Genomic DNA, 24801 nt, shown 5'->3' on the forward strand with positions numbered 1-24801 from the left:
ATACCCTCCTGAATAATCAATGGGTTATAGAGGAAACTAAAGAAGAAATTAAGCAATATCTATAAGCAAATGAAAATGTAAATATAACTTATCAGAATATGCTGGAAGCAGTGAAAGCTGTCCTCAAGGAAAATTTATCACAGTGAATTCTCACATCTGGAAAACAGAAAGAACACAAACAACCTGATGCTGCACCTCAAATATCTAGAAAAAGAAGCACAAGTCAAGTCGAAAGCCCAAAGAAGAGAGGAAACTATAAATGACAGAGTGAAAATTTTAAAATTAGAGCATACCAGTAATGCAATTGAGACTAAGAAAACAATACAAAGAATTAACAAATTGAAGAGTTTGTTCCTTGAAATAATAAAGAAATTGATAAGCCACTAGTAAACTTTATCAAAAAAGAAGGAAATAAAAACTCAAATTCATGCAATAAGAAATCAAAATAATAAAATCACTGCAGACCCTGTGGAAATACAGAAGATTAAAAACCCTCACTCTATAGATTTAATAACATAGAAAAAAAAGACAGATTTCTAGAAACATATGAATTACCAAAACTGGATCAAGAAGTTGTAAAAATTCTGAATAAACCAATTTCAGTTAATGAAATTGAAATTGTAATTAAAACCTTACCAATAAAGAAAAATCCAGATCCTGATGGATTCATTGCTGAATTCTACAAGAAATTTAGGGAAGACAATATCAACACTCCTCAAACTCTTCAATGGCAGTGAAAGGGAAGCAATTCTCCCTAACTCATTCCTGGAAGCACATATTGCCCTAATACCAAAATCAGACGAAGACCGAACCAAAAATGAGAGCTACAGGCCAATCTCCCTAATGAACATAGATGCAAAAATCCTCAATAAAATACTGGCAAAGAAAATGCAGCAAGTCATCAAGAGGATTATATGCCATGACCAAGAGTGATTCAGCCCAAGAATGAAGGGATGGTTCAACATGTTAAATCAATAAACATAATACCCATATCAATAGAGACAACAAGAATCACATGATCATCTTTACAAGACACAGAAATAGTTTTGACAAAGTCCAGCACCCAATCATGATAAAAACCCTACAAAAAATCCAAATATATTATTTACCTCAGTCTGATAAAAACCTTCTATGATAAACCAACAGCCAACATATTACTAAATGGACAGAAACTGAAAGCTTTAAACCTAAAATCAGGAACAAGACAAGGATGTCCACTATCACCACTCCTATTCAATATAGTTCTGGAAATATTACTCAGAGCAATTAGACAAGAGACAAATAAAAGGAATAAAGATAGGAAACTAAGAAGTTAAATTATCATTATTTATATATGGCATGATACTCTACTTAGAAGATCCCCCAATACTTGCCTGAAAGACTTCTAGATTTAATAACAAAATTCAGTAATGTAGATAGATGCAAAGTCAACCCTCAAAAATCAATAGCATTCCTGTACACAAGCAACAAACTAACGGATAGAGAAATGAGGGGAAAAAACACTCTTTTTAGTAGCACTCCCCCAAAAAAGAAATTCTTAGGAATCAATCTAACAAAGGAAGTAAAAGGTTTATACAATGAAACTATACATTACTGTGAAAAAAGAAATCAAAGAATATTTCAGAAAATGGAAACATATTCCTTGTTCCTGGACAGGAAGAACAAACACTGTGAAAATGGTCATTCTCCCAAAATTATTATACATATTTAATTCAATTCTAAGCAAAACACCATTAGCATATCTCACAGATCTAGAGATATTACTCCTAAAATTCATTTGGAATTAGAAGAGACCTAGAATAGCAAGGGCAATTCTACACAACAAAGGCAAGGCAGGCGGAATCGTAATCCCTAACTTGAAATTATACTACAAGGCTACTGTGACAAAATCACCATGGCACTGGCCAAAACAAAAAGTTAAACCTGAAGATCAGTGGAATATATTAGAAAATACAGACACAACTACAGACACACTCAGCCACCTTATCTTTGACAAAGAGGCCAAACAAATTTACTGAAAGAAAGGCAGCCTCTTTAATAAGTAAAGCTAGAAAAACTGGCTTTCCATGTGCTGAAAACTAAAACTAGATCCATGTCTATCATCATGCACTAAACTAAAGTCAAAATATATCAAAGATCTCAGTACTAAAACAGGAAACACTAAGTCTGCTGGAAAACAAATTAGGTGGAAACCGTGAAGACATACAGGTAGGCAGAGTTCATGAACAAAACTCAACCCACACAGGAAATACTTCCCAGAATCAACAACTGGAATCTCATCTTATTAAAAAGTTTTTGTATGTCATAAGAAATCTCTAACATAGGCTGGGGATTTAGCTCAGCAGCATAGGTGCCTTGCAAGCATACAGTCGTGAGTTTGATCCCCAGTACAAAAAAAAAAAAAAAAAAATCTCTAACAAGGTGAAAAGAAAATCCATGAATTGGGAGAAAATCTTAGTGAAATATCCCTCAGAAAAAGGACTTCTACCTATAGCATAAAAAGAATTTTTAAAAAGATCAGGCCCCCAAAATCCAAAGGCCCAATCCAAAATTGGGCACCTGAGATGAATACACACTTCTCACATGAAGGAATATAAATGATAAATAGATATATGAAAAAATGTTCAGCATCATTGGTCATTAGAGAAATTCAAACAATCCTGAGATTTAATCTCACTGTATAAAGAATGGCAAAGATCAAGAAATCAACCTATAGCAAACACAGGAGGGGCTTTGTGGGAAAAGGAACTCTTTTCCACTGTTAGAGGAAGTATAGACTAGTGGAACCACTGTGATAATCAATGTGGAGATTCTTCAAAAGACTAGTATTGCAGAACCCATTTGACCCAGCTGTCCCACTTCTGGGCATATTTCCAGAAGATTGAAACCATACAAGAGTGAAATATGTGTACTCATTTTTTTAGCAGTACTATTTGTAATTGCCCAATCTTGGGGAAAAACCTAATGTCAATTAACTGAGGAATGGATAGAAAAGGTAGTATTTTTATACAATAGAGTACTACTCGGCTATAAGAAGGATTGCATCAAGACTTTTATAAGTAAATGGATGCCACTTAAGACCATACTCTTAAGTGGAATAAATCAGGCTGACATGTGTAAATACTATATTGTCTCCATAGCATAAGAAACTGAAAGAGTAAATAAGACCCAAATCTACAAAAGATATTGTGAAAGGATAAGAAACTGTGCAAAGCAGGAAAATAACTTGAATGGGGAAAGAAGAAAAGAAGGAAGGGAAAAGGAAAAATATATAAATTTGTTTAAATATACATAAAATGGTTAAGATAATTAGGCTATTGTATTAGTTCTTGGAAAGCAACAGTTAATATTCATAAGATTAGATCTATTTTGCATGCACAGTCTAGTAATCTAAGCAACACTTTTGAATATAATATACAATATTACAACCATTGTTAAATTCCTCTTCTTACTATCTTAACTATATATATATGTACACTTTTACTATCTTAACTATATATATATATATATATATATATATATACACATAGGTTGTTTCTTTCAACTTGTCACACTGAAACAATATATTTACACATGAGCATCTTATTTATTTCACTTATGAATATGCATTTACCTATAAAAGTCTTCAATTTATTCTTCTTTATTCATTCTTTTTTATTCATTCTTCAGTCAATTGGGTATTGAAGCTGTTTCCAAGATCTGGCTATTACAAATCCTGCTGATATAAACACAAGTGCAAATATATCTCTGTGGTATGTTGTTTTTTAATTCTTTTGAGAAGATACCCAGAAGAAGAATAGCTGGGTTGAATGGGACCCCTAGGATAGGTTATGAAAAATCTACAGTGTTTGCACCAGTCTGCATTACCACCAATAGTGAAGAAGGATTCCTTGTTTCCCACAGCCCCTCCAGCATTTGTTATTGCTTGATCTCTTGATACCAGTCATTCTTTCTGGGGTGACGTGGAATCATGGTGTTGTTTTAATTTGTGTCTCTCAAAGAACAAATGACATTGAACATTTTCCCACATATTTGTTTCTGTTTATATTTCTTAATTTGAGAAGTATATATTCATCTTAGGTGTTGAATTCTGAATTGAGTCTTTAGATCTTTGAGGATTAATTTTTTAGTTATTTATTTGTTCTTGATAGTAATCCTTTGAGGTAGAGCTGGCAAACATTTTCTTCCACAATGTGGGTTGTCTCTTCACTGTTGGTGGTTTCTCTTGCTGTGCAAAATATTTTCAATACAGTGAGATCCCAATGATTAGTTCTTTGTGATATGTCCTGTGTAATTGGGTTTTGTTTATAAAGCCTTTGCCTATATCAGTATCTTCAAGAGTTTTACCTACTCTATCTCCCAGAAGATTTAATGTTTCTGTTTTAATATTAAAATGTTTGGCTCATTCCAGTTTTAGCTTGTTACATGGTGAAAGATAAGGGTCCAATTTTAATGTTCAGCATGAGTAGAAATAGTTTTTCCAGCACCACTTATTGAAGAGGCTATTTTTCTTCAGTGAATGTGTTTGGCAAATTCCACTATATTGATTCTTCCTACTCAAGACAATGGGATATCTCACTACTTTCTAATACTTGCTTCTTTTTCAGAGTTCTGTATTTTCCAACATGAAGATCTTTTACATCCTTTGTTAGACTGTTTGCTGGAATTTAATTTTTTTAAATGCTGTGCTAAAAGATATTGTTTCCCCAATTTCTCTCTCAGTGACTTTATTATTCATGTACAGGAAGGTTATTGATTTTTGAGTGTTGACTTTGTAACCAGCTACATTACCCTATTTGCCCATTAAATATAATAGTCTTTTGATGGAATATTTGAGTTCTTCTAACTAAAGTATCATGTCATCTACAAATAATGATATTTAACTTCTTTTTTTCCTATATTTATTTTTTGTACTTCTTTCTGTTGTCTAATTGTTCCACTAAAGTTTCCAGGACTATTTTGAATAAGAGTGGAGACAGTAGACATCCTTGTCTTGTTCTTGATTTTAGGAGAAAAAAAGCTTTCAATTTTTGTCCATTTAGTATGATTTTTCCTGTTGGTTTCATAGATGACGTTTATGAGATTGAGATAGAGACCACCTATTCCAATTTTCTTTAGATTTTTTACCATGAACCCATGCTGGACTTTGTCAAAAGCTTTTTATGCATCTATTGAGATGATAATATTATTCTTGCCCTTAGCTCTATTAATATAGTGTATTACATTTATGAATTTATGAATGTTGAACCTTCCCTGTGTCTCTGGGATGAATCCCACTTGATTGTGGTGTACAGTCTTCTTGATGATTTGCTGTAGTCTGTTTGCCAGAATCCTATTGAGAATGTTTGCACCAATATTCATTAGGGAGATTGGTCTATAATTCTCTTTCTTAGTTGGGGTCCTTACCTGGTTTTAGTATTAGGGTAATGCTTGTTTCCAGAAATGAAACAAGGAGTATTGCTTCCCTTTCAATTTCATGAAAGAGTTTGACAAATAATGTTGTTAAGTCTTCTCTAAATTTCTTGTAGAATTCATCAGTGAATCCATCAAGGCCTGGGCTCTTTTTGTTGATAGGTTTTTAATTACACCTTTGATTTCATTATTTGGTATTTACTCCTATAAATTTCCCACTTAAAACTGTTTTCATTGTGTTCCACAAGTTACAGTATTGTGTATTGTCCTCATCATTCAATTGTAAAAACTGTCTGATTTCTTCCTTAATTTCATCTGTTACCCATGGGTTTTTCAGTAGGGAACTATTTAATTTCCATGTATTTATGAACTTCTTGCAGTTTCCTTTGGAATAGATTTCCAATTTTATTGCCCTGTGGACTGATAATATACACAGGATAATTTCAGTTCCTTGCATTTACTTAAGCATGTTCAATGAGCCAGTGTATGGTCTATTTTGGATACTGTCCTGTGTGCAGTTGAGAAGAATGTATATTCTGGTGTTATGTGGTGGGATGAATACTCTATAAACATCTAATAAATCCACTTGTTCAATAGTTTGATTTAGTTCTAATATTGAATTATTGGTTTTTTGTCAAGTGGAACAAGTGGATTTAGTAGATGTCCATAGAGTGTTCATTCCACCACCTAACATCTTTTGTGACAAAGGGATATTGATGTCTCCCAATACAATTGTATAAGAGCTTATTTGATTTTTCATATCCATTTGTAATTGTTTTATATAGTTGAGAGCACTGGTATTTGTTGTATATGTATTTATGATTGTTATCTCTTCCTCTTGGATTGCTCCCTTTACAAGGACGTAGTGTCCTTCTTTATCTATTTTAATTAGTCTTGGCTTGAAATTGATTTTTCTGCAAATAGCTCTCCCTACTTTTTCCTGGGTTCCTGTTGCATGGAGTATTGTTTTCCATCCTTTGACTTTCAGTCTATGAATTTCTTTTTGAATTAAATATATTTCTTGTATGTAGCATATCATCAGATATTGTTTCTTGAGCCATTCTACCACTATGTCTTTTGACTGGTGAATTAAGATCATTAATATTGATGGTTGTAACTGAAATGTATTGACTTATGCTTTTCATGTTATTTTCCTGTTGTTGACTCACCTCCTTTTTCCCTCCTTCCTCTAATTGTTTGCCTTCACTGATGGATTCCTTATGTTGGGGTTCCTGGGGCTGTAATTCTTACTATCTCTTTCTAGAATTTCCTTCAGAACACTGTGAATTACTGGTTTTGTGATTGTAAATTTCCTCAGACAGTCATGGAAGTATCTTATTCTCTTCAGTTTTGAAAGGTAGTTTTGCAGAGTATATCAATCTGGTTTGGAGGTTGTTTTCTTTTAATGGTTGAAATACTTCATTCCAAAGTTTCTTTGACTTGAGGGTTTATGTTGAGAAGTGAGTTGTGATTTTGAAGGGTTTTCCTTTATTGGGGATTTGTTTCTTTTCTTTATCAGCTCTTAGGATTCTATTATTGTGTTAAATTTCTGGAATCTTGACTATGGTATGCCTGACTATAGATTTTTTTGATCATTGCTAGTTGAAGTTCTATATGCCTTGTTTTACTGCTTGTCAAATTCTTTTTGTCTACCAGGAAAATTTTCTGTCATAATGGGAACATTTTTCATTATCATTGGTGATATCTCCTTATTCACTGACTCCAATTAATCTCAAATTATTCTTTTTTGTCTCATTTAGAAGCTGCTGGATTAAGAAATCTTTCCTTTCCTGGTCACTAACTGTAAAACTGTCTTCAATATCTGAGCTCCTATCCTCACATTGGCCTAATCTGCTTTGAATATTTTCAGTGTAATTTTTATTCTCCTGAATATCTGCTTGAATCTGCTTCATGGATTCCATTTCTTTCTTATGCTGATCTGCCATGATTTTCTTAAACTCATCTACTTTTTATCTGTGTCTGATCTAATGTCACTTAGCATGATGTGTATTTTGGTAATCTCTGTAGTAACCTGAGAGATTATTTCTGATTTCACTTTTTCCAGAGCCTCATTCAATTGCTTTGTTGTTTCCACTTCATAGAGACCTGGTGGGGGCTTTCAGATTATCCCACCTGATTGCACACTGGATTTTCCTTTGATGAACTGGATATCTGGGGTTGCATTTTGGTTAAATGTCTTCTCATTTTATTTTCTCTCTTTTTTAAAATTTTTGTCCTGGAGTGATGCTTGTATGTTGCTATGATGTGTTGCTTTATTGTTAGTATTTAGGACCCTTATGTGATGATTACTTCTCTGACATATCTTCCAGATGTATCTGGTTCTTGGGTTTTGAGTCTGTTGCAAGATTTTACCTTTTCAGTTTATTGTAGATGAGAAGTTGTTGCTTGTTTGGCCTAGTCCCTGACTCTTTGTCACTGTGCCACCATATTCTCTGTGACCCTTAGTTAATTTCAGACCTGGATACCAAGACCAATGCTGTTTAGAAAAATTATGTTAATTGTGCTATAGTGATACCAACAGCATCAAATACAGCCTAGAAAATAACAAATTGAGATAACTCTTAATTTGCAATTTGTCACTGTATGAACCACATTTGTGATTATATAACATAATGTGAAACACATCAGATAATTATATGCAATATATAAGTACATAATGTGTCAATTTTTCCCTTGAGGGTTCAAATTTAAAATGAATTAAGAAGAAAATAGAGAAATGGAAAAAGAGAAAGAGATTAGAAATAAGTTTGGAGGATAAAGGGAAACATGACAACTTGGGAAAACTGGTGCAGAAGACTGAAAGAAAAGAGATATGGAAGAGATAAAAGGAAGAACAGAACAGAACCACACCCATTAAGAAGGAAGGAACCACTTTCAAACTCATAAAAACAATGAAGGGAAAGAGAAAAAATGGAAAAAAGAAAATACAGTCCACTTCCAGGATTCACTAGCATACAACCTGGGTTCACTAGCATACAACCTGTAGAGACAGAGTCTCAAATCATGCTGATCTATCCCAGCAAGCCAGCAGTTGTTTTATGGTAGAGTAGTAAATAATCTCAGCAGGGCTGTCTTTAGACCAGACTCATTGGGCTTGCCACAGTCTAAGTAATTTCCATGGGTCTGCACCCAGCTGGGAGCTGCTAAATAAAACTGGCATCAGTTCAGGGTTATGGGCTGATCTGCCTGCCTCCAAAATGGCTCCCAGCTAATTGCTCTCTCCCTGTGGAAGGACTCAGTCCCCTACACTTTTTTCCAATCCATGCAGTTCTCCATGTCTTCTTGCTCCCCTCCATTGCCATGTGTCTCTGCAGAGTCCTTTGGGGTCACCAGCCATCACTGTCACCATGACATTGAATCCCCAGGTTCAAAAAACTGCTCTGGCACAGTGAGTCCCGTCTCAGGGCAAAGGTGCCACTGGCTACCACCTTAATTTTCCTTGAAGTTTCTCTTTAACTTTCTCTGTGTTCTTCAATTCACACTTTAGATTCTTCCTGGGTCCAGGGGACCCATTTCTTCCCTTCTTGTTTTCTTCATGATGCCATATTCCAGCATCTGGACAGTGACTCTCAGAGAAGCTGTTTTCTCTGCAGCTTACTGCTCTGACATCTTCCGAGAGCTCCTGATGAAGCTATCATCTTGTTTTGAAAGCCTATATTGTTATTGTTTTGATTTTGTTGTTGTTCTTGTAGTTGTTATTTGCATATGTCATGTTGTTTGTTTTACTTTTATTTTCACTTTAAAATAAAATTTTAAAAAAGAAAATGTAGTATATGCACAATGAAATAATACTCTGCCATCAAGAAAAATAAATTTGGGTCATTTGTAGGAAAGTAAATGATAGAGTTATTTCCAAAAGATGAAAAATATTAACAAAAGATGAGAAATATAAAATAAAAAGCGGCCTTTATTCTGAGAACACGGAGAGAGATGACTGGCAACCCCACCGCTGGCGTCCGGCGATCTCTCCGGCGGACACGTGGCGTGGGGGCCTGTAAATAGCCTCGGTTTGGGGTGGAACCTAAGGCAGGCATTAGGGATACACAGGTAGCCCATTGGTCCTAGGTTTGGCGCCATATGTAAATTCCCAGGGGTGGGAAGGTGGCGTCACAGGTAACTTCCTAGGGGCAAGGCAAGATGGGGCTTCCTGCTTCCAGTTGTGGCTTTCCTGGCTACAATGTCCTGTCTGGGCCAAAACCTTTCATATCCTGTCTTATGATTATTATTATGAAAAGGGGCAAAGATTTCTCTCTTTAACTACTTCCTGCTGGCAAAGGGCACTGTACTGGAGCCTAGGGGAGTCGACAGGATGAAGGTTGATGCCCAGGTAGACGCTGCTGCCAGGTGTTTTAGCCAGGACAACTTCACTGGTGAATGCACGTATGTCAGACTGGAAAAACAAAGAGACAAGATGTTATGAGGAGACATGGCACTGTCATATTTAAGGACCCAGGTGAGGTAGAAGGAAAGGTGCCTTTGATTTAGACATATCATTCTATCAGGACCATGTTGAGGTAGAAGCATTTCCACAGTAAGGCAGAATTCTGAAAATTAAACGTGGGGTTAGGAGGAGTGGAGTTATGAGAGGTGATTACTCCCCCATCTGAAAGCATAAAAGTTAAGAGGGTAGGTATATGAAAGGTTTTGGCCCAGACAGGACACTGTAGCCAGGAAAGCCACAACCGGAAGCAGGAAGCCCCATCTTGCCCTGCCCCTAGGAAGTTACCTGTGATGCCACCTTCCCGCCCCTGGGAATTTACATATGGCGCCAAACCTAGGACCAATGGGCTACCTGTGTATCCCTAATGCCCGCCTTAGGTTCCACCCCAAACCGAGGCTATTTACAGGCCCCCACGCCACGTGTCCGCCGGAGAGATCGCCGGACGCCAGTGGTGGGGTTGCCGGTCATCTCTCTCCGTGTTCTCAGAATAAAGGCCGCTTTTTATTTTATATTTCTCATCTTTTGTTAATATTTTTCATCTTTTGGAAATAACTCTATCAGTAAATATATATAGTACTAAGTGAAGTAAATCAGACACAAGAGGTTAACTATTCCTTGATTTTTTCTAATATAAGAATTCCAAAATAAAAATAATTTAAAAATAAAAGAGATATGATAGGAAACAAAGAAGTAGACTCTGGAGCTTAGAAGGAATTTTGGGGAAGGAGGGAAAATGGAGGTTAGGAGGCAAGGAGAAATAAAAATTATCAAGATTCATAGATAAATATATCAATTCCCCAAGATTAATGTAGTTATTACATACCACAAACATATGCTGATAAAAATTTTAAATGATTTTACTACCAATGCTTAAAGAATAAAATACAATAATCAAATCAGTATAAATCAGATATTTATTTAAAGGACAGAAAAAACCTGTATGGTGGCATGTGTTTATTTTCACATTGTATCAAAACAATACTTAATCATAAAACATAATAGATTATTTTGAACCAATTCTATGTATTTTGCCCTAATAAAAATTACATATTATAGTTATGAGTTGCATTATTTCTAAGAAAATCCAAACAATAGAAAATACAATCAAGTTATTTACCACTTTAAATAACAAATTTCTTAATCTTCCCCCTGACTCAAACTGATAGGCTATTTTATGCTTCTTAATGATTAGTCTGATGTGTCAAATTTAGGTGACCAAGAGATTACCAGGAAGCAGCATGTTCAAGCTCAAAGTAATCTAAGAAATATAATCCCTTAGAATGTTTATCTAGTAGCAAGTATGAAAGTTTATAAAACCTTAAACAACTTTCTAGCTTCTAAATTTTTCTTACAAATCATCATCTGCTTGAGATTCACAAATTTATAAATACCTCAGATATATACATTTATGTATACTGTTCCCAAAAATAAGAATAAAGAAATATTTTCCTATAACAAAAACTGTCTGTAGCAAAGATGAGTTTCTATGCTTAAACATAACGTAGGTATTCCTTAACAGTAATTTCTTAAGATAACAAAATGCATTCTGAAAAAAATCCTTTATGCAACCATAGAAAATAAAGAGAAAAAAACAGATAATAAACAAGAAATTTGAAGAGAATAAATAACAACTAAGGTAACTATGAAGACATCCTTGGTTTTATAAAGTCTGTCCACAAATATGTAATATTCACAAGGAAGTACTGCCTGTAAAAAGTTACATCCACATGGAAATTTTCATGCTAGTCATCTATTATCTATCTTTTCCAGCCAGTAGTCTGTTGGCAAACAACCCAAACAATTTAAATATCTGAAGAAGTAGTGAGGTAGATTTTGTAATAGTTAAACTTCATGAAGTGGTTTCACCAAAATTCACAATCAAATAACAGTTCTAGGTTACAGAAATCTAGAACAAATGCTACAAGAACTTAAATATCACTTAAAGGAGTTTGTGATCTGCACAATTTAAGATGTAGTATTACAAAAAGTCAATATTTTAGTATTAACTATGACTGCATGTGATAACTAACATGCAAATCTGCAGTTGACACTCTGTTATAATTTTTCCCCAGTGCCTAAAATCAGTATGTAGCCAAGGACAGTTATGAAACCATGAAAAAAGTAGTAGGGCTGAATGGTCCAGATTCCTCAGAATGTAACAGTATGGAATACACATGACACAGGCTAAATTATTTTTTAATGAAATGATTCAGAAAGTTACTAACATCATGGAGACAGTAACCTAAAAAAAATAACACTGTGGTTTGAATGTTTCTACCAAAACTCCCTCTCATACTTCTAAGTATTAAGAGGGTGGCAGTGGAAAATGAGAAACTCTTTGTTGTTGATGAGAATGTAAAGTACTCTGGATATTTGGAGAATTGTATGGAGATTCATCAAAAAATTAAAACTATAGCTATCACATGACCCAGCTATCCTGCTCCTGTACAATCCAAAGGAATCAAAAAACTCTGCACAATGAAAAACTACCTGCATGTCCATGTTTATGGTGGCACTACTCACAAGCTCTATTGTATGAAATCAGCCTAGACCCTCCCCAACAGGTGAATGGATGAGAAAAACATGGTGTACGTAAAAAACAAAATGATAGGGGGAGGAGCAAAGATGGCAGATAGATAACAGCTGGCTACAGAATCTCAATGAGATAGTCAACTTAGAATTCAGCATAATACAGAGTGGGGAGCCTCAACCAGAGGGAGATGAATTCTCTTGTCCCAAGAAGAAATTAAGGTCCCGCCATGACTGGCTGATGCTGTAACTTGCTGGGGTCCCACCACGACTTGCTGAGAGGTCCTGCCGCAACTGGCCAAGTTCCCACCGCAACTTGCCGAGGCCCCGCCGCAACTGGCCAAAGCCCTGCTGCGACTGGCCACCGCAACTTGCCAAGCCGTCCAAAGTCCCACCACTTCAACTCACTGGAGGCATAGTTACATTGAGTTCAGAGGTCAGCGAGCCAAATGGAGAACTGAGTTGATGGGGAGCCTATATCGACCTATGGTGAGTGACAGGAGTGGAGCCATTCCACAGAAAGTGGGGCTCCAACAGATGACATTCTGGGGTCAGGCAGAACTGGCAAGTACAAGGGGCAGCAGTGACTTCAATTGTTCCTTTCCCGAATGGGCTTGGTGGAGTGAGCTAGGCCTGGATCAGGTTATCCAAGGTCAAGTCCCTGCAGTGGCGGTGCACACTAACCATACTGGCCCAGTGGGGCCTCAGAGGTTTGGCTGGTCTGGAGGGGAGGCAGCGCAAAATAATACAGTAGTGCAGGCCACAGCAGCTTGACTGATCTGGAGGGGAGGAGCCAGCATAAGCTGTCCCTGTCTGCAACTCACTAACACACTGCAGTGGGAAGGGTCATCTAGCCAGTGTGCTTCAGAAGAATTGTAACCAACAAAGAAAGAAACTGGGGCCTCCTGGAAGAATCAAAAAAGATGGGAAGAGGAAGCAACAACAAAAAGTCCCCAAGCCCCAATCCTGAGAACATTGGCCCAGCACAGGTAAATTCAAAGGAGAATGAGAACAGCAAACATGCAATATCAGAAACAGCACCAGTGGACATAAAGAGATATATTTGGGACCTCATAGATGAGTTCAAAAGTGAGATATCTAGCCAAATAAAGCAAGATATAAGAAGATTAATAAAAGAGATATTAAGCATCCCTCAAGCAAACACAGACAGAAGAAGGGAGGCTCTCAAACACAGGAGAGAACCATTTGGTGAAGAATATAAAAAACATATAGAATACATGAAGCAGACTCAAAGAAATCACCAGGAAATTAAAAACTCTATGGGAAGATGGCAAATCAGCTTGAAAGAAGCTAAGGATAGATTATCCAAACTGGAAGACAATTTTCCAATGTGGGAGTATGAAAGGGAAAACATTTTAAAAATAATAAGGAAACAAGCAGTAACAATACAAAGGCAGTAACAATACAAAGATGACAAAGGATCTATAACTTGAGAATAAAGAATGTAAATGAAGAATCTAGGATACAAACAACAGAACTACAAAAGTTATTCACAGAAATAATTAAGGAAAACTTCCCAAACATAGGAAAAGGAAATGATATTCTGATATATTAGGCATACAGAACTCCAGCCACCTACAGCCAAAATAGAGCTATACCCAGGTATATAATAATCGAGATCCCAGAAATTCAATATATGAACAGACTATTAAAAGCTGTTAGAGACAAGAAACAGATAACCTACAGAGGAAGGCCCATCAGAATAACAGCAGACTTCTCAACACAAACGATCAAGTTAAGAAGAGCCTGGAGCAAAATATTCCAAACCCTGAAAGAAAATAACCTCAGCTCAGATTGATATATCCTGCTAAACTGTCTCTAGAAATTAATGGAGAAACTAGATGCTTCCAAGACAAAGAGGAACTTGAGAAATTCGCAACCACCAATCCAACTCTATAGAGAATACTGCAGGGCATTCTAGAGAGAGAGAAAAGTACTAGGATTCCAGGAACAGTGGCAGAGAGGCCTCAATGAATGGAGCAGAAAACAGAATGAAGAAGATAAGCAGACAACTGATGACAAAAAAAGAGCATGACAGAAATGAGGCAGAGAATATTTTATTCAAAACTGATATGATTGATAGTATCAAGTCTGAGAGTATAGGCAGCTACACTGAAGATGACAAGACTCTACGATACAGATTCTGGTTTGATAACTGCCAGTTTTTGAAGTTCTATACTATATACAAAGTTGTGTTTTTATTAATACTGTTATGTACTGACACATTCAATTATACTACGTCTGATGATATACCCAATTCTATTGGAGATAACAAGTGACAACACAGGAACTATGGTAGAACGTTTTGTACAATGGTCTTATATGTTTATTTTGTTTCATGTGTTTATAGGAATATGTTTTGTTTTGCCTTGTTTTGTTTTGTTTCTCCCTCTAATATAGAAAGGATAGAAATACATGTTAAGACTCATGCATGTATAGAATCTATAAAGTTTATGAGAACTGATCATATGACACATGATGAAATGAACAGATACTTTGAAGAAAAAAAGACACTAAAATACCCAGTGTTGATACTGGAGTGTCATAATGTGAAACCCAGCAATAGTATTATTCTTTGTTAAGAGTTATATTAGCCTGCTTGTGTTTATTCAATCTCAACATAATTGAAGAAATGGATAACTGCATGTATGTTTAAGTGTATAGGACTGACAACCATGTTACTAAGTTTTTGTTAGACAGTTGAACAGAACTGTTTGCGGCCTCACTGTTTGAATTCCCTCTTTACGTGTTCCATTTTTGTATCTTGAACAACTATTTGTAAAACAACAATATGTAAACATCAACTAGTGATTTCTTACTGTTTATTTTCTTCTCTGAATGTATGTATTATTTCTACTTATTTTGTGTTTTGTTTAGTGTTTCTTTAAATAAAATTTTTAAAAAATGATAGGACCAGGGATTTAGCTCAGTGGTATAAGAGCCTGCCTGGCAAAGTGTGAGGTTGTGAGTTCAATCCCTGGTACCAAAAAAAAAAACAAATGCTCGCCATAAAATGAATAAAATCCTGTCATTTTCAGGATAGAACATGGATAGAACTGGAGGACCTCTGGGTAAGTGCAATAAGTCATATACAGAAATACAAGTATCATGTTCTCAGAATAGGCATTATTAGAGATTAAGAATTGGTGGTAGAAGGACTTCAACTGATCACTGAATGCTACATAACTATGTGGAAATATCTCACTGAACTCCATTAAGACATGTTAATGAAAATGACTTCAGAAAAATCACTTTTGGAGGAGAAAAAGCTGACACCACGAGGCAGTACTTCTGGAGGCTGACTGGATAATGAGAGCATTATAGCTGACTTGCTGTAGAGAAGCAGGGTCCGATTAGAGGCAGGCCAGTAGAGACTGACTTGGAAGGGAGTATCCCTCTCCTCGGTCTTCTCCTCTTGCTCTCTGCTTCTGACTGCTGTGCCATAAGCAATTTTCCTCTGCCCAGGCCCTTCAACTATGCTGTTTCTTCCTTGGAGCCAGCCAACCATAGACTGAATCCTCTTAATCTGTGAAGCAAAAGAAACTTCTTTTCTTTTAAGTTGTGGGTGTCATCACTGGTCATTCAAGAAATGAAAATTAAAACAGCATTGAGATTTCATCTCACTCTGGAAAAAATAGCTGCCATCAAGCAAACAACTGATAACAAATGTTGGCGGGGTGGTGGGGAAAAAGGAACACTGCCCCACTGTTGGTGGGAGTGTGGACTGGTGCAGCCACTGTGGAAATCACTATGGAGATTTCCCAGAAGACCAGGAGGAAGATCCATCCAACCCAGCCATTCTCCTACTGGGTATTTTCCCAGAAAGCCTGAAAAGGTCATGTCACAGTGATATATGTGCACCCATGTTCATAGCAGCACAATTAGTAATAGCCAGACCTTGGAAACAACCAAAATGCCCATCAACTGCAGAGTGGATAAAAAAGATGTGTTATTTTTATACACTGGAATATTACTCAGCTATAAAAAGGATGGTCTTGAGGCCTTCATAGGTAAATGGAGGCAACTTGAGACTATCCTCATAAGTGAAATAAATAAAAATCATATTTATAAATATCACATTGTGTCTCTAGTGTAAAAAATGATAAGAACTTTGGGTAATTGCTACTGTATAAAAGAGAGGAAAAGTGCTCTAAAGGATATAACTGCATGTATGTTTAGGTGTGGAAGATAGATGACCATATTACTAAGTTTTTGTTGGACCATTAAGCAGAACTGTTTGCAGTTTCACTGTTTGAATGTCCACTTTGTATGTTTTAATTTTGTAACTTGAACAACTATTTCTAAGATGACAGTATGCAATTTATCAACTAGTGATTTCTTAGTTTTTTTTTAATTTTGTTGTTGTTGTTGTTCTATCGGTACCAGGGATTGAATTCATGACTGCATGCTTACCAGGCAGGTACTTATGCCGCTGAGCTAAATCCCCAGCCCCCTTTGTGTTTTTTTGAAATTCTGTATCATTACTACCCTCTTTTCTGTTTTGCTTTTTTTATCTTTAAATAAAATTTTTTAAAAATTTGTGGGTGTCAGGGGCTGGGGATTTAGCTCAGCAGCATAAGTACCTGCCTGGTAAGCATGCAGTCATGAGTTTAATTCCCACTACCAAAAATAAATAAATAAATAAATAATTTGTAGGTGTCAGGTAATCTATCTCAGCAATGAGAAAATAACTAAGAAATGGGGCCATGGAAAGGTGTTAATCATGATTAGACCTTCATGAAGGGATTAATGTATTCATGCATTAGTAGAGTAATTAATTGCCTTGATAATAGATCTATCATAAAAGCCAGGTTGGCTCATTCTCTAGGCTGTACTCTTCTGGCCGTGTGATATTCTATTCATATTGGTACTCTACAGAGACCCAGTAGTAGCAAGAAAGCCTTCACTAATGTGGCTCCTCAAGCTTGGACCTCCCAGGCTCCAGAAATGTAAGCTGAATTTATTTTTTATGAATTACCCAGTCGCAACTACTGTTGTATCAACAGAGAATAAACTAAAATACATAATTTTAACTTTGTATTTCTCTGCTTACCAGCCCACCTGCTGCTCCTCGAAGTAACAGCAATTGTTTTTCTTTATGAACAGGAGACCATTGTCAAAAAATTATACCCCTGATGGACTTTTGAAACTCAAAACAAATTTACACTGCAAATGCCTTAAGTAGATAAAGAAGACTTTCGGTCGACAGATTTTATAGTTGCTGTTCTTATGGCATAAATGCCTAGAATACCGATACCTAAAGATGGAAACATTTTTTCAAGAACTTTTGGCTATTTATCTCCCTGACTTGTGAAAACTTCCTTGATCCCCTTTCCAAGTTATAAACACCATTTATATCCTCACAAAGCTGTACCTTTCATTCCTTTCATTAGCATTTATAATCATATTAGGCATTGCACATAATAACTTCACCAACATTTGTTATCCAACTGGCTGTGTAAATCTTTATAAAACAAGATCTAGCACAAAGTTTGTTTCTTATGCTTATTAACTAATGAGCATAATACATGTGAATAAATGAGTCGTCCTGAAGAAGTAAAGTGACATTAAGAGTTCTCGGAAGGATCTCACTTGAACTGTGCTATAAAGTCTATATTTTACTTTTTAACTACTTTGCCAAGAAACCTCACAGCTATTACTCATAAATGATGTAGGTATCATGTATTGACATATCATAACACTGTAAGTTTTCATTTTGTGCCACTAATTGTGAGAATTACAATCATTTCAGCTCCTTTTACTTACTACAGAAATTACAATGTGCTATTATTCCAGATAAAACAATCCCTACCTTACAAGATGTCCCCTCCTCAATCCTTGACCTATGAATATGTCACTTTATATTGCAAAACTAAATCAAAGGCCTTTTGATGGAAATACTATCATGGACTAACTAGGTGTCTTAGTCTGTTTGTGATGCTATAACAAAATATCTGGCACTGGGTGTAACAATGAGGTAGACTGTCAACTTTATTGACTTGTGATTTACCCAGGGTGTTAATAAAGTACATTTCTGAGTGTGTCTGAATGTGTCATAGAGGTGTGACTTTAGGTCTATATCTGGTCCCTCCTTCTTTCATTTCTGGTACTGTTCTGCCTGAAGTCACTGTGAGCTATGCATCTTTGATCTACCACATCTTTCCACCAGGATATTTCACACACACACACACACACACACACACACACACACACACACACACTATAGACTGAATCACCTAAAACCTTGATGCAAAATTAAACCTCTCCTCTAGCTTGTGTGTGTAAAGTATTGTATCTTAGTGATAGGGAAGCTAATTAATACAGAAAAATGGTATGAGGAAAGTAGAGTCATTGCTGACTATAGCGGATTATGTGTATTAGACCCTTGAGTACTGGTTGGAGGACTTATAGAAAGACTTCATGGAAATGACATTTAGTTAAGGAAAATGAGAATAAGTAACTTAGGACAAAAAGTTCAATACACAATATTTCAATTCTTGTTTCCAAACTAAAACCACATGTAATTATATAAAAGTAATCATATCAGTGATATATAAAATTAATCATTGATTAGATCAAGATTGCCCAAAGAATTTTTAAATAACCATGATTTATCAACAAAATGAATAATTCTTTACTAAGGACATTTAATCTCTACATGTAGTAATTCTAGTAATTTTTAAAGATAAACAATCAGTATACAATATTATCAGTCCTTGGTTCCAAACTGAAAGTTTACTATGCTTATTGCTACAGACACTCACATATCATAGTTTTCCAAATCAGTCACTTCAGTGTTACTACTTGTCTTAATTCTACCTGAACTGTGCAGACAAATAAGAATTAGAACAGTTTGCTCCTATACAGTTTTTGTCCCACCCCCACCCCAAAAAGTCATATTCCAGGCTCCTCTACTATCCAACAGAAAGTGAGACCCACGTCACAAATTAAGGGGTAAATTGTCTTACTCCTAATCTAGAGATGTTTACATATCGTCATCGCCAAAAACTGTGTAAGCCAGAGCACTATGAAGAATGTCAAATGTTAGTTAAAAACCCTCCAATCAGTCCTGTCTTGCAATCAGTATTTAACATTATGACTGATTCACTTTACTTTGGGAACAAAACATATTTCTATTTTCACTAAAAAAGTATTTTTCTGTAAAGTTATGCACACATAAAAAAATAGATACTTGTTAAGATTTATACATGTGTAAAACTAATGTATCATTGAAACCAGTACAGGTTAGAAGCTTACTTCTACATAAGATAACCAAGGGAAATATTTTAAATGAAGCTTCCTCAAAATGGACCTCAGCAACTATGCAGTTAACATCACTTCTCATACTGTATATTTACATGACTACTTTCTCTACTTCCTACTAAAAAATGTAAGAAGCCTATTTCCAGATTGCTTATTTTAAATTAGATGAATTTAAACAAAGGTTAATCAGTCTCATTTATTTAAAAGTAGGTCACAGATTTTGTTTCCCCTTAAATTAAAATGCCTTGTGGCTGTTGATGTGAGAATACAGAAAAGTCACTGACCTCTTGCCTTTGCTTCTGAGAATAAACAAAATACTTTAGAAAAATTTTGACTAGTTAACTTATTCAAAAACTATACATTGTGCCTAGTGGTGTAAATATAAAAAATCCTCCCCATATGCTATGATGTTTTCTCAAAATATTTTACAGTCATAGAACTCCATGTAAAATCTACAACACCCTGAAATGTTGCCAAGGATAGGTCTAATATCTTAATGACTGCAGGGTTTATGATGGGACCCCTGAGAGAAAACAATAGAATTGAATTAGAAATGGAAGCACAAAATAATTAAAATTTAGACACTTCCAAAACTGGTGGTGTGAACTTACCTGGAAGTTAAGTACAGGTTTACCAGAAATGTTACTTTGATACTAAATGTCAACCTACTATACTTTATTTAACTTAGTAATCACATACCATGGGAATACTTGCATCATCCTTAAGCCCCAAACACTTTAGTATACTATTGGAATGCTATTTTACTTCTATAATGTAAAGACAGGTGCTAAATTTTAATTAATTTGTACTTCAATTTCTAATTGAATTCTTCTAATTTAAAAATCCATAATACAGTCTATGTACAATTTTATATCATAAAAAAGCATAGCAAAGAAATTTTGGAAAGATGATAGCATAGATTTTGATTAGTTGTGATGCTTTGTCATGCAAATGATTATAAAATTTAACATTTTTACTGAGGCCACAGAGAGCTAGTCTAATGACTGCGTACACATACTTGCATATTCTCAAAGTGTATCCACACACACATGAAGATGGTGAAACTTTTTAACATTTCACAGGAGATTTTGTCAATTGTACTACTTTGGCACCTATTGTCTAGACCAGACACTATGCTACACAATGAAGATACAGAGGAAAATGAAGATTAAAGAATCGGTTCTTCTGGGACCCATTTGAGTTAGACAAACCAATAGCCATGACATAATATAGCTACTAAAATATGTAGTGTAAAAATAAAATAGTCCTGGGAGGAAGATGGAAAAAATAAAGAATTGTCACACTGTTTCCTTAAAGAAGTGTGAAAACAAAGTCTTAGGAAGACCTACCATTACGAGTCTCTTCCAGCACAATTCCACTAAACAGTGGTGGTGCAATACAGCTGTGCCTAAACTTTACCAAAAGACAGATTGAGAATCTGAATCCCTGAACTTTGGCACCATAGCAACCAGGCAACACTTGAACTGAGATGAGAGAGTGACAAAAGCTGTCCTTGTTCCCAAAGACATCAGTAAAGGAGCTGAGGTTAGAAAAATCATGAGCTTTAGGCGCTGCTGCTTGTCTCCCAACTATTATTCAGTCTGATAAGAAACTTATCTATCATGCGATGCTCTGCTCTTTCAGAATAGAGTAGAATACTGGCACTTAACATTCCTCTTTATCTCATTTTTTCAATATTGAATTCATATGTTACATTTAAAGCTCTTCAATACATCACAATAATGATATCTTACTTTCCTGTCTTCTCTAAGGCTATTTTAAGCATTGGTTGTCATCATCATTATTGAAGTTCTTTTCCTACAATTTATTTGTCCGGAGCCGCTTCCGTCCCGCGGAATGAGGCACACGAACACTTTGTCTCTGCAGGCTCCTTTATTGACTGGGCTACAACCTCAATATACGTCCGTCCTTGACGGCTTCTTCCGTGTTGTGCGTCGGGCACTTCCTATACTTGGGCTTATATAGCTAATGTTATCCGATCATGGGATTACACGTGGGGACAGGCGATTGGGCGGCAACAAGGAAGCAATCAATCATTACCATATATGGCGGGGACAGTAAGCCGAGCAAGAACCAGGAAGCAGGATGTGTGCGCCATCTTGGGCACACGATGGGCGGGGGAGCAGCGGAGGCGGCAGGCGGGTGCCATCTTATGAATATGCTCTCATGAATAACATGGCAGGCTCCCAACATTTATTCATAATCTTAATGTGATAACCAAGCTCTGTATGGTAGAAATGTGCTGGGCTTTAAGATATATAACTGAAATATGCAGATTTAAAAGAAGTTGGTGAAGGAACTTTTAGAGGTGCAGTAGCACAAGTAATCAAAGTAGGCAACATTTTGTAGGAGAAAATGACTTGAATAATTGAAGATATGAAGTATAGAATTTAAAAAATGATAAACTATTAAAGCCAGAAACAAGAATGAAATATTTAAAGAATAGCTAGTACATAATCAATAGAAGACAGGCCATATTGTTTTTCTGTGTGTTTAATGTCATTTTTCAGGATTAGAGTAAGAGCAGAATATGATAAATCTCATGCTTTCACTAATATGCAGTCTGGCAGTTGGGTGACCTACAAAGTAGATGCTCAGTAAATACCTGCTGAACCTGAATGTAAGAAGCACAGCAAGCAGAAAAAGCAGAATTAGAAAGGTGAATCTTGCATTGTTACTATGATTTAAATCTTAAATGTCCCAAATTTATTCAGAAAATGTTCACATTATGAAGGAATCATATTCATCAGTGGATTCACCCATTGTTGAATTCAGTACTTAAATATGCTGTTTAGCAGTGGGGCCTCATTTGGAGATGGATCAATTGGTTGTGAAACAAAATATATTCTTATCCATGACAGCTCCATTCTCTCGCTGCTGTCATCTGCGACATTCATCTATCTGCTTTGGAGCCAGCCAACTAAGGACTGAATTCCTTCAAACCCAAGCACCAAAATAAACCTCTCCTCTTTTAGGTTGTGAGTATCTGTTCCAGAGTTACAAAAATGGCCAATACCGATACTAGTATCAGAAACTGTCATCACTTCTGTGACTAAAACTGATTACATAGTTCTGAAGGCTTTGGAAATGGTTTTCAGGAGGAGTTGGAAATATTTTGAGATGCTAGATAGAAAATCCTCAGCATGCTATCAGTAGAAAAAGCAGAGACTGATGGAAGAGTCTGGTTGGAATTCAAAAGATCAGAATGCTCATATGGATGCAGACACTAAAGCTCAGGCTCAGGCAGTTTCTGTTGGGAACAAGGACTCTATTGGGCAGTTGGATTAGGGACTATTTTATGCTCCTTCATTTTGCCTATGTCCTATGACTTTTCAGGTGGCTGAGATTAAGGGTGGTGGACCAATCTGACTGAAGAAATTCAGAGCAGTTCAATGTTATGGCTGTGATGTAAGTACTACTATTTGCTTTTAGGCATATGTATAGTGAAAATAAGGAACAAAAAAGCAAATGTATACAGTTTATCATTTTATCAGAAAGAAAGTGCCTGCAAAGTGACCACTGACAATGTGGTTGCTGAAAAGTTTAACATTAAAAAGAGGCCAAGTACTTTGCATCAATACAAAAAGACTGATGTCTTGAAGGCATCTTAGAAATCAGCAAGATCTCATCCATCACGTGTTGGGTTGTGCAAAACTGTAAATCTTCCATTTGAGAAGATAGTTTCTGGGCTCCCTGCTCAAGAAGGGCTGTCTAGGAAACTGGATTCATATTATTCTTTTCATAACATTCTGCCAACCAGGCATTGATAGGCCTCTGTAGTCATGATCCCAGGATGCCTTGTTACTGCTTAAGATGGAGGCAGAGTTTGGCATTATCCACATGGTACTGACTTAATTAAACAAAATTGCAAGAATTTTGAAACAAGGATGACTACCATGTAGATTTCAGAAGGTCTGAGAGGCTGGGCAGTGTGCCCCTGAGATGGCAGTGCATGTAGCTATGAGAATAAATCCAAAATACAGTAGAAACCCTACAAAATTAGACATGCCAGGAATTTAGCTGCAGAGAGCTAATGATCTCACACAGGTAGAAGGCATCAATCCTGTTGGAATTCATATCTCATACAATTTGCCCCAAGTGCCGGACCTTGAGCTACAGGATTTATTGCATGGGTTTCTTGGCATTGTTTTGGTCCCCTTCTTTCCTCTCCCCCTAATTCTCCCTTGTAGAATGGGAATATTTATCCTGTGCTATTTTTATGTTAGAAACATTAAACTTTCTGTTTTTTACAGAGGCTCTTAGCTAAATGTTTACCTTGAGCTTCAGAAGTCTTTGGACTTGGACCTTTAAGCAATGCTGGAATTCATAAGAATTTTACAACTCTTAGAAATGGTCTTAATGCATTTTCCATAGTGAAAAGGACATAAGTTTATTGGGGCCAGGATAGAGTGCCATAGTTTAAATCCAAAGTAGTATCCTCCAAAAGTTTCATATGTTTGGAAGGTGTGGGACTTTTCATGTTTGATTTGATTGAATAGTGCTATACTCTACAGTGGATTCATCCATTGATGAGTGCATATGACCATGCTCTTAGATGGTGGAAGCTAGCTGCAAATGGGTCACTGAGGCATGACCTAGATGGGTATATTCTTCTCTATGGTGCCTCTCATTTACTTCCTGACTACCATGGGATGAACAACTATTCTCTCTCAAACTCTTCCACTGTGCACTTTCTGTCTTGGAGTTACCCACCTGTGGACTGAATCCTATAAAAACCATGAGCCATAATAAACCTCTTCTCCTTTAAGTTGTGGGTGTCAAGTATTTTGTCCCTGTAATGGGAAAGTAGACAATACATCTATTATTAATCACTAGTTGCATCACAGGAGTTCTGGGTAAATGAAAAAAATATTATATGAAACAAATTCCTTTAGCTTTTATGATACATACACTATAAAAACCTTTTAGTATGAGTTCTCATTTTAAAATATTCAATTTTTCCAAGTTATTCATATCTGAATTCTCATATTAACAATATTAACAAAACAAAGCAAAACTTTTTAAAAAGTCAAATTCAACAAAATGCTTTGAAAATAAAAGTCAAAATAATATAGTACGACAACCCTAGAAGC

This window comes from Cavia porcellus, unplaced genomic scaffold (genome assembly GCF_034190915.1).
Source record: "Cavia porcellus strain 051 isolate PalLab524CR breed Dunkin Hartley unplaced genomic scaffold, mCavPor4.1 scaffold_15, whole genome shotgun sequence".
NCBI lineage: Eukaryota > Metazoa > Chordata > Mammalia > Rodentia > Caviidae > Cavia > Cavia porcellus.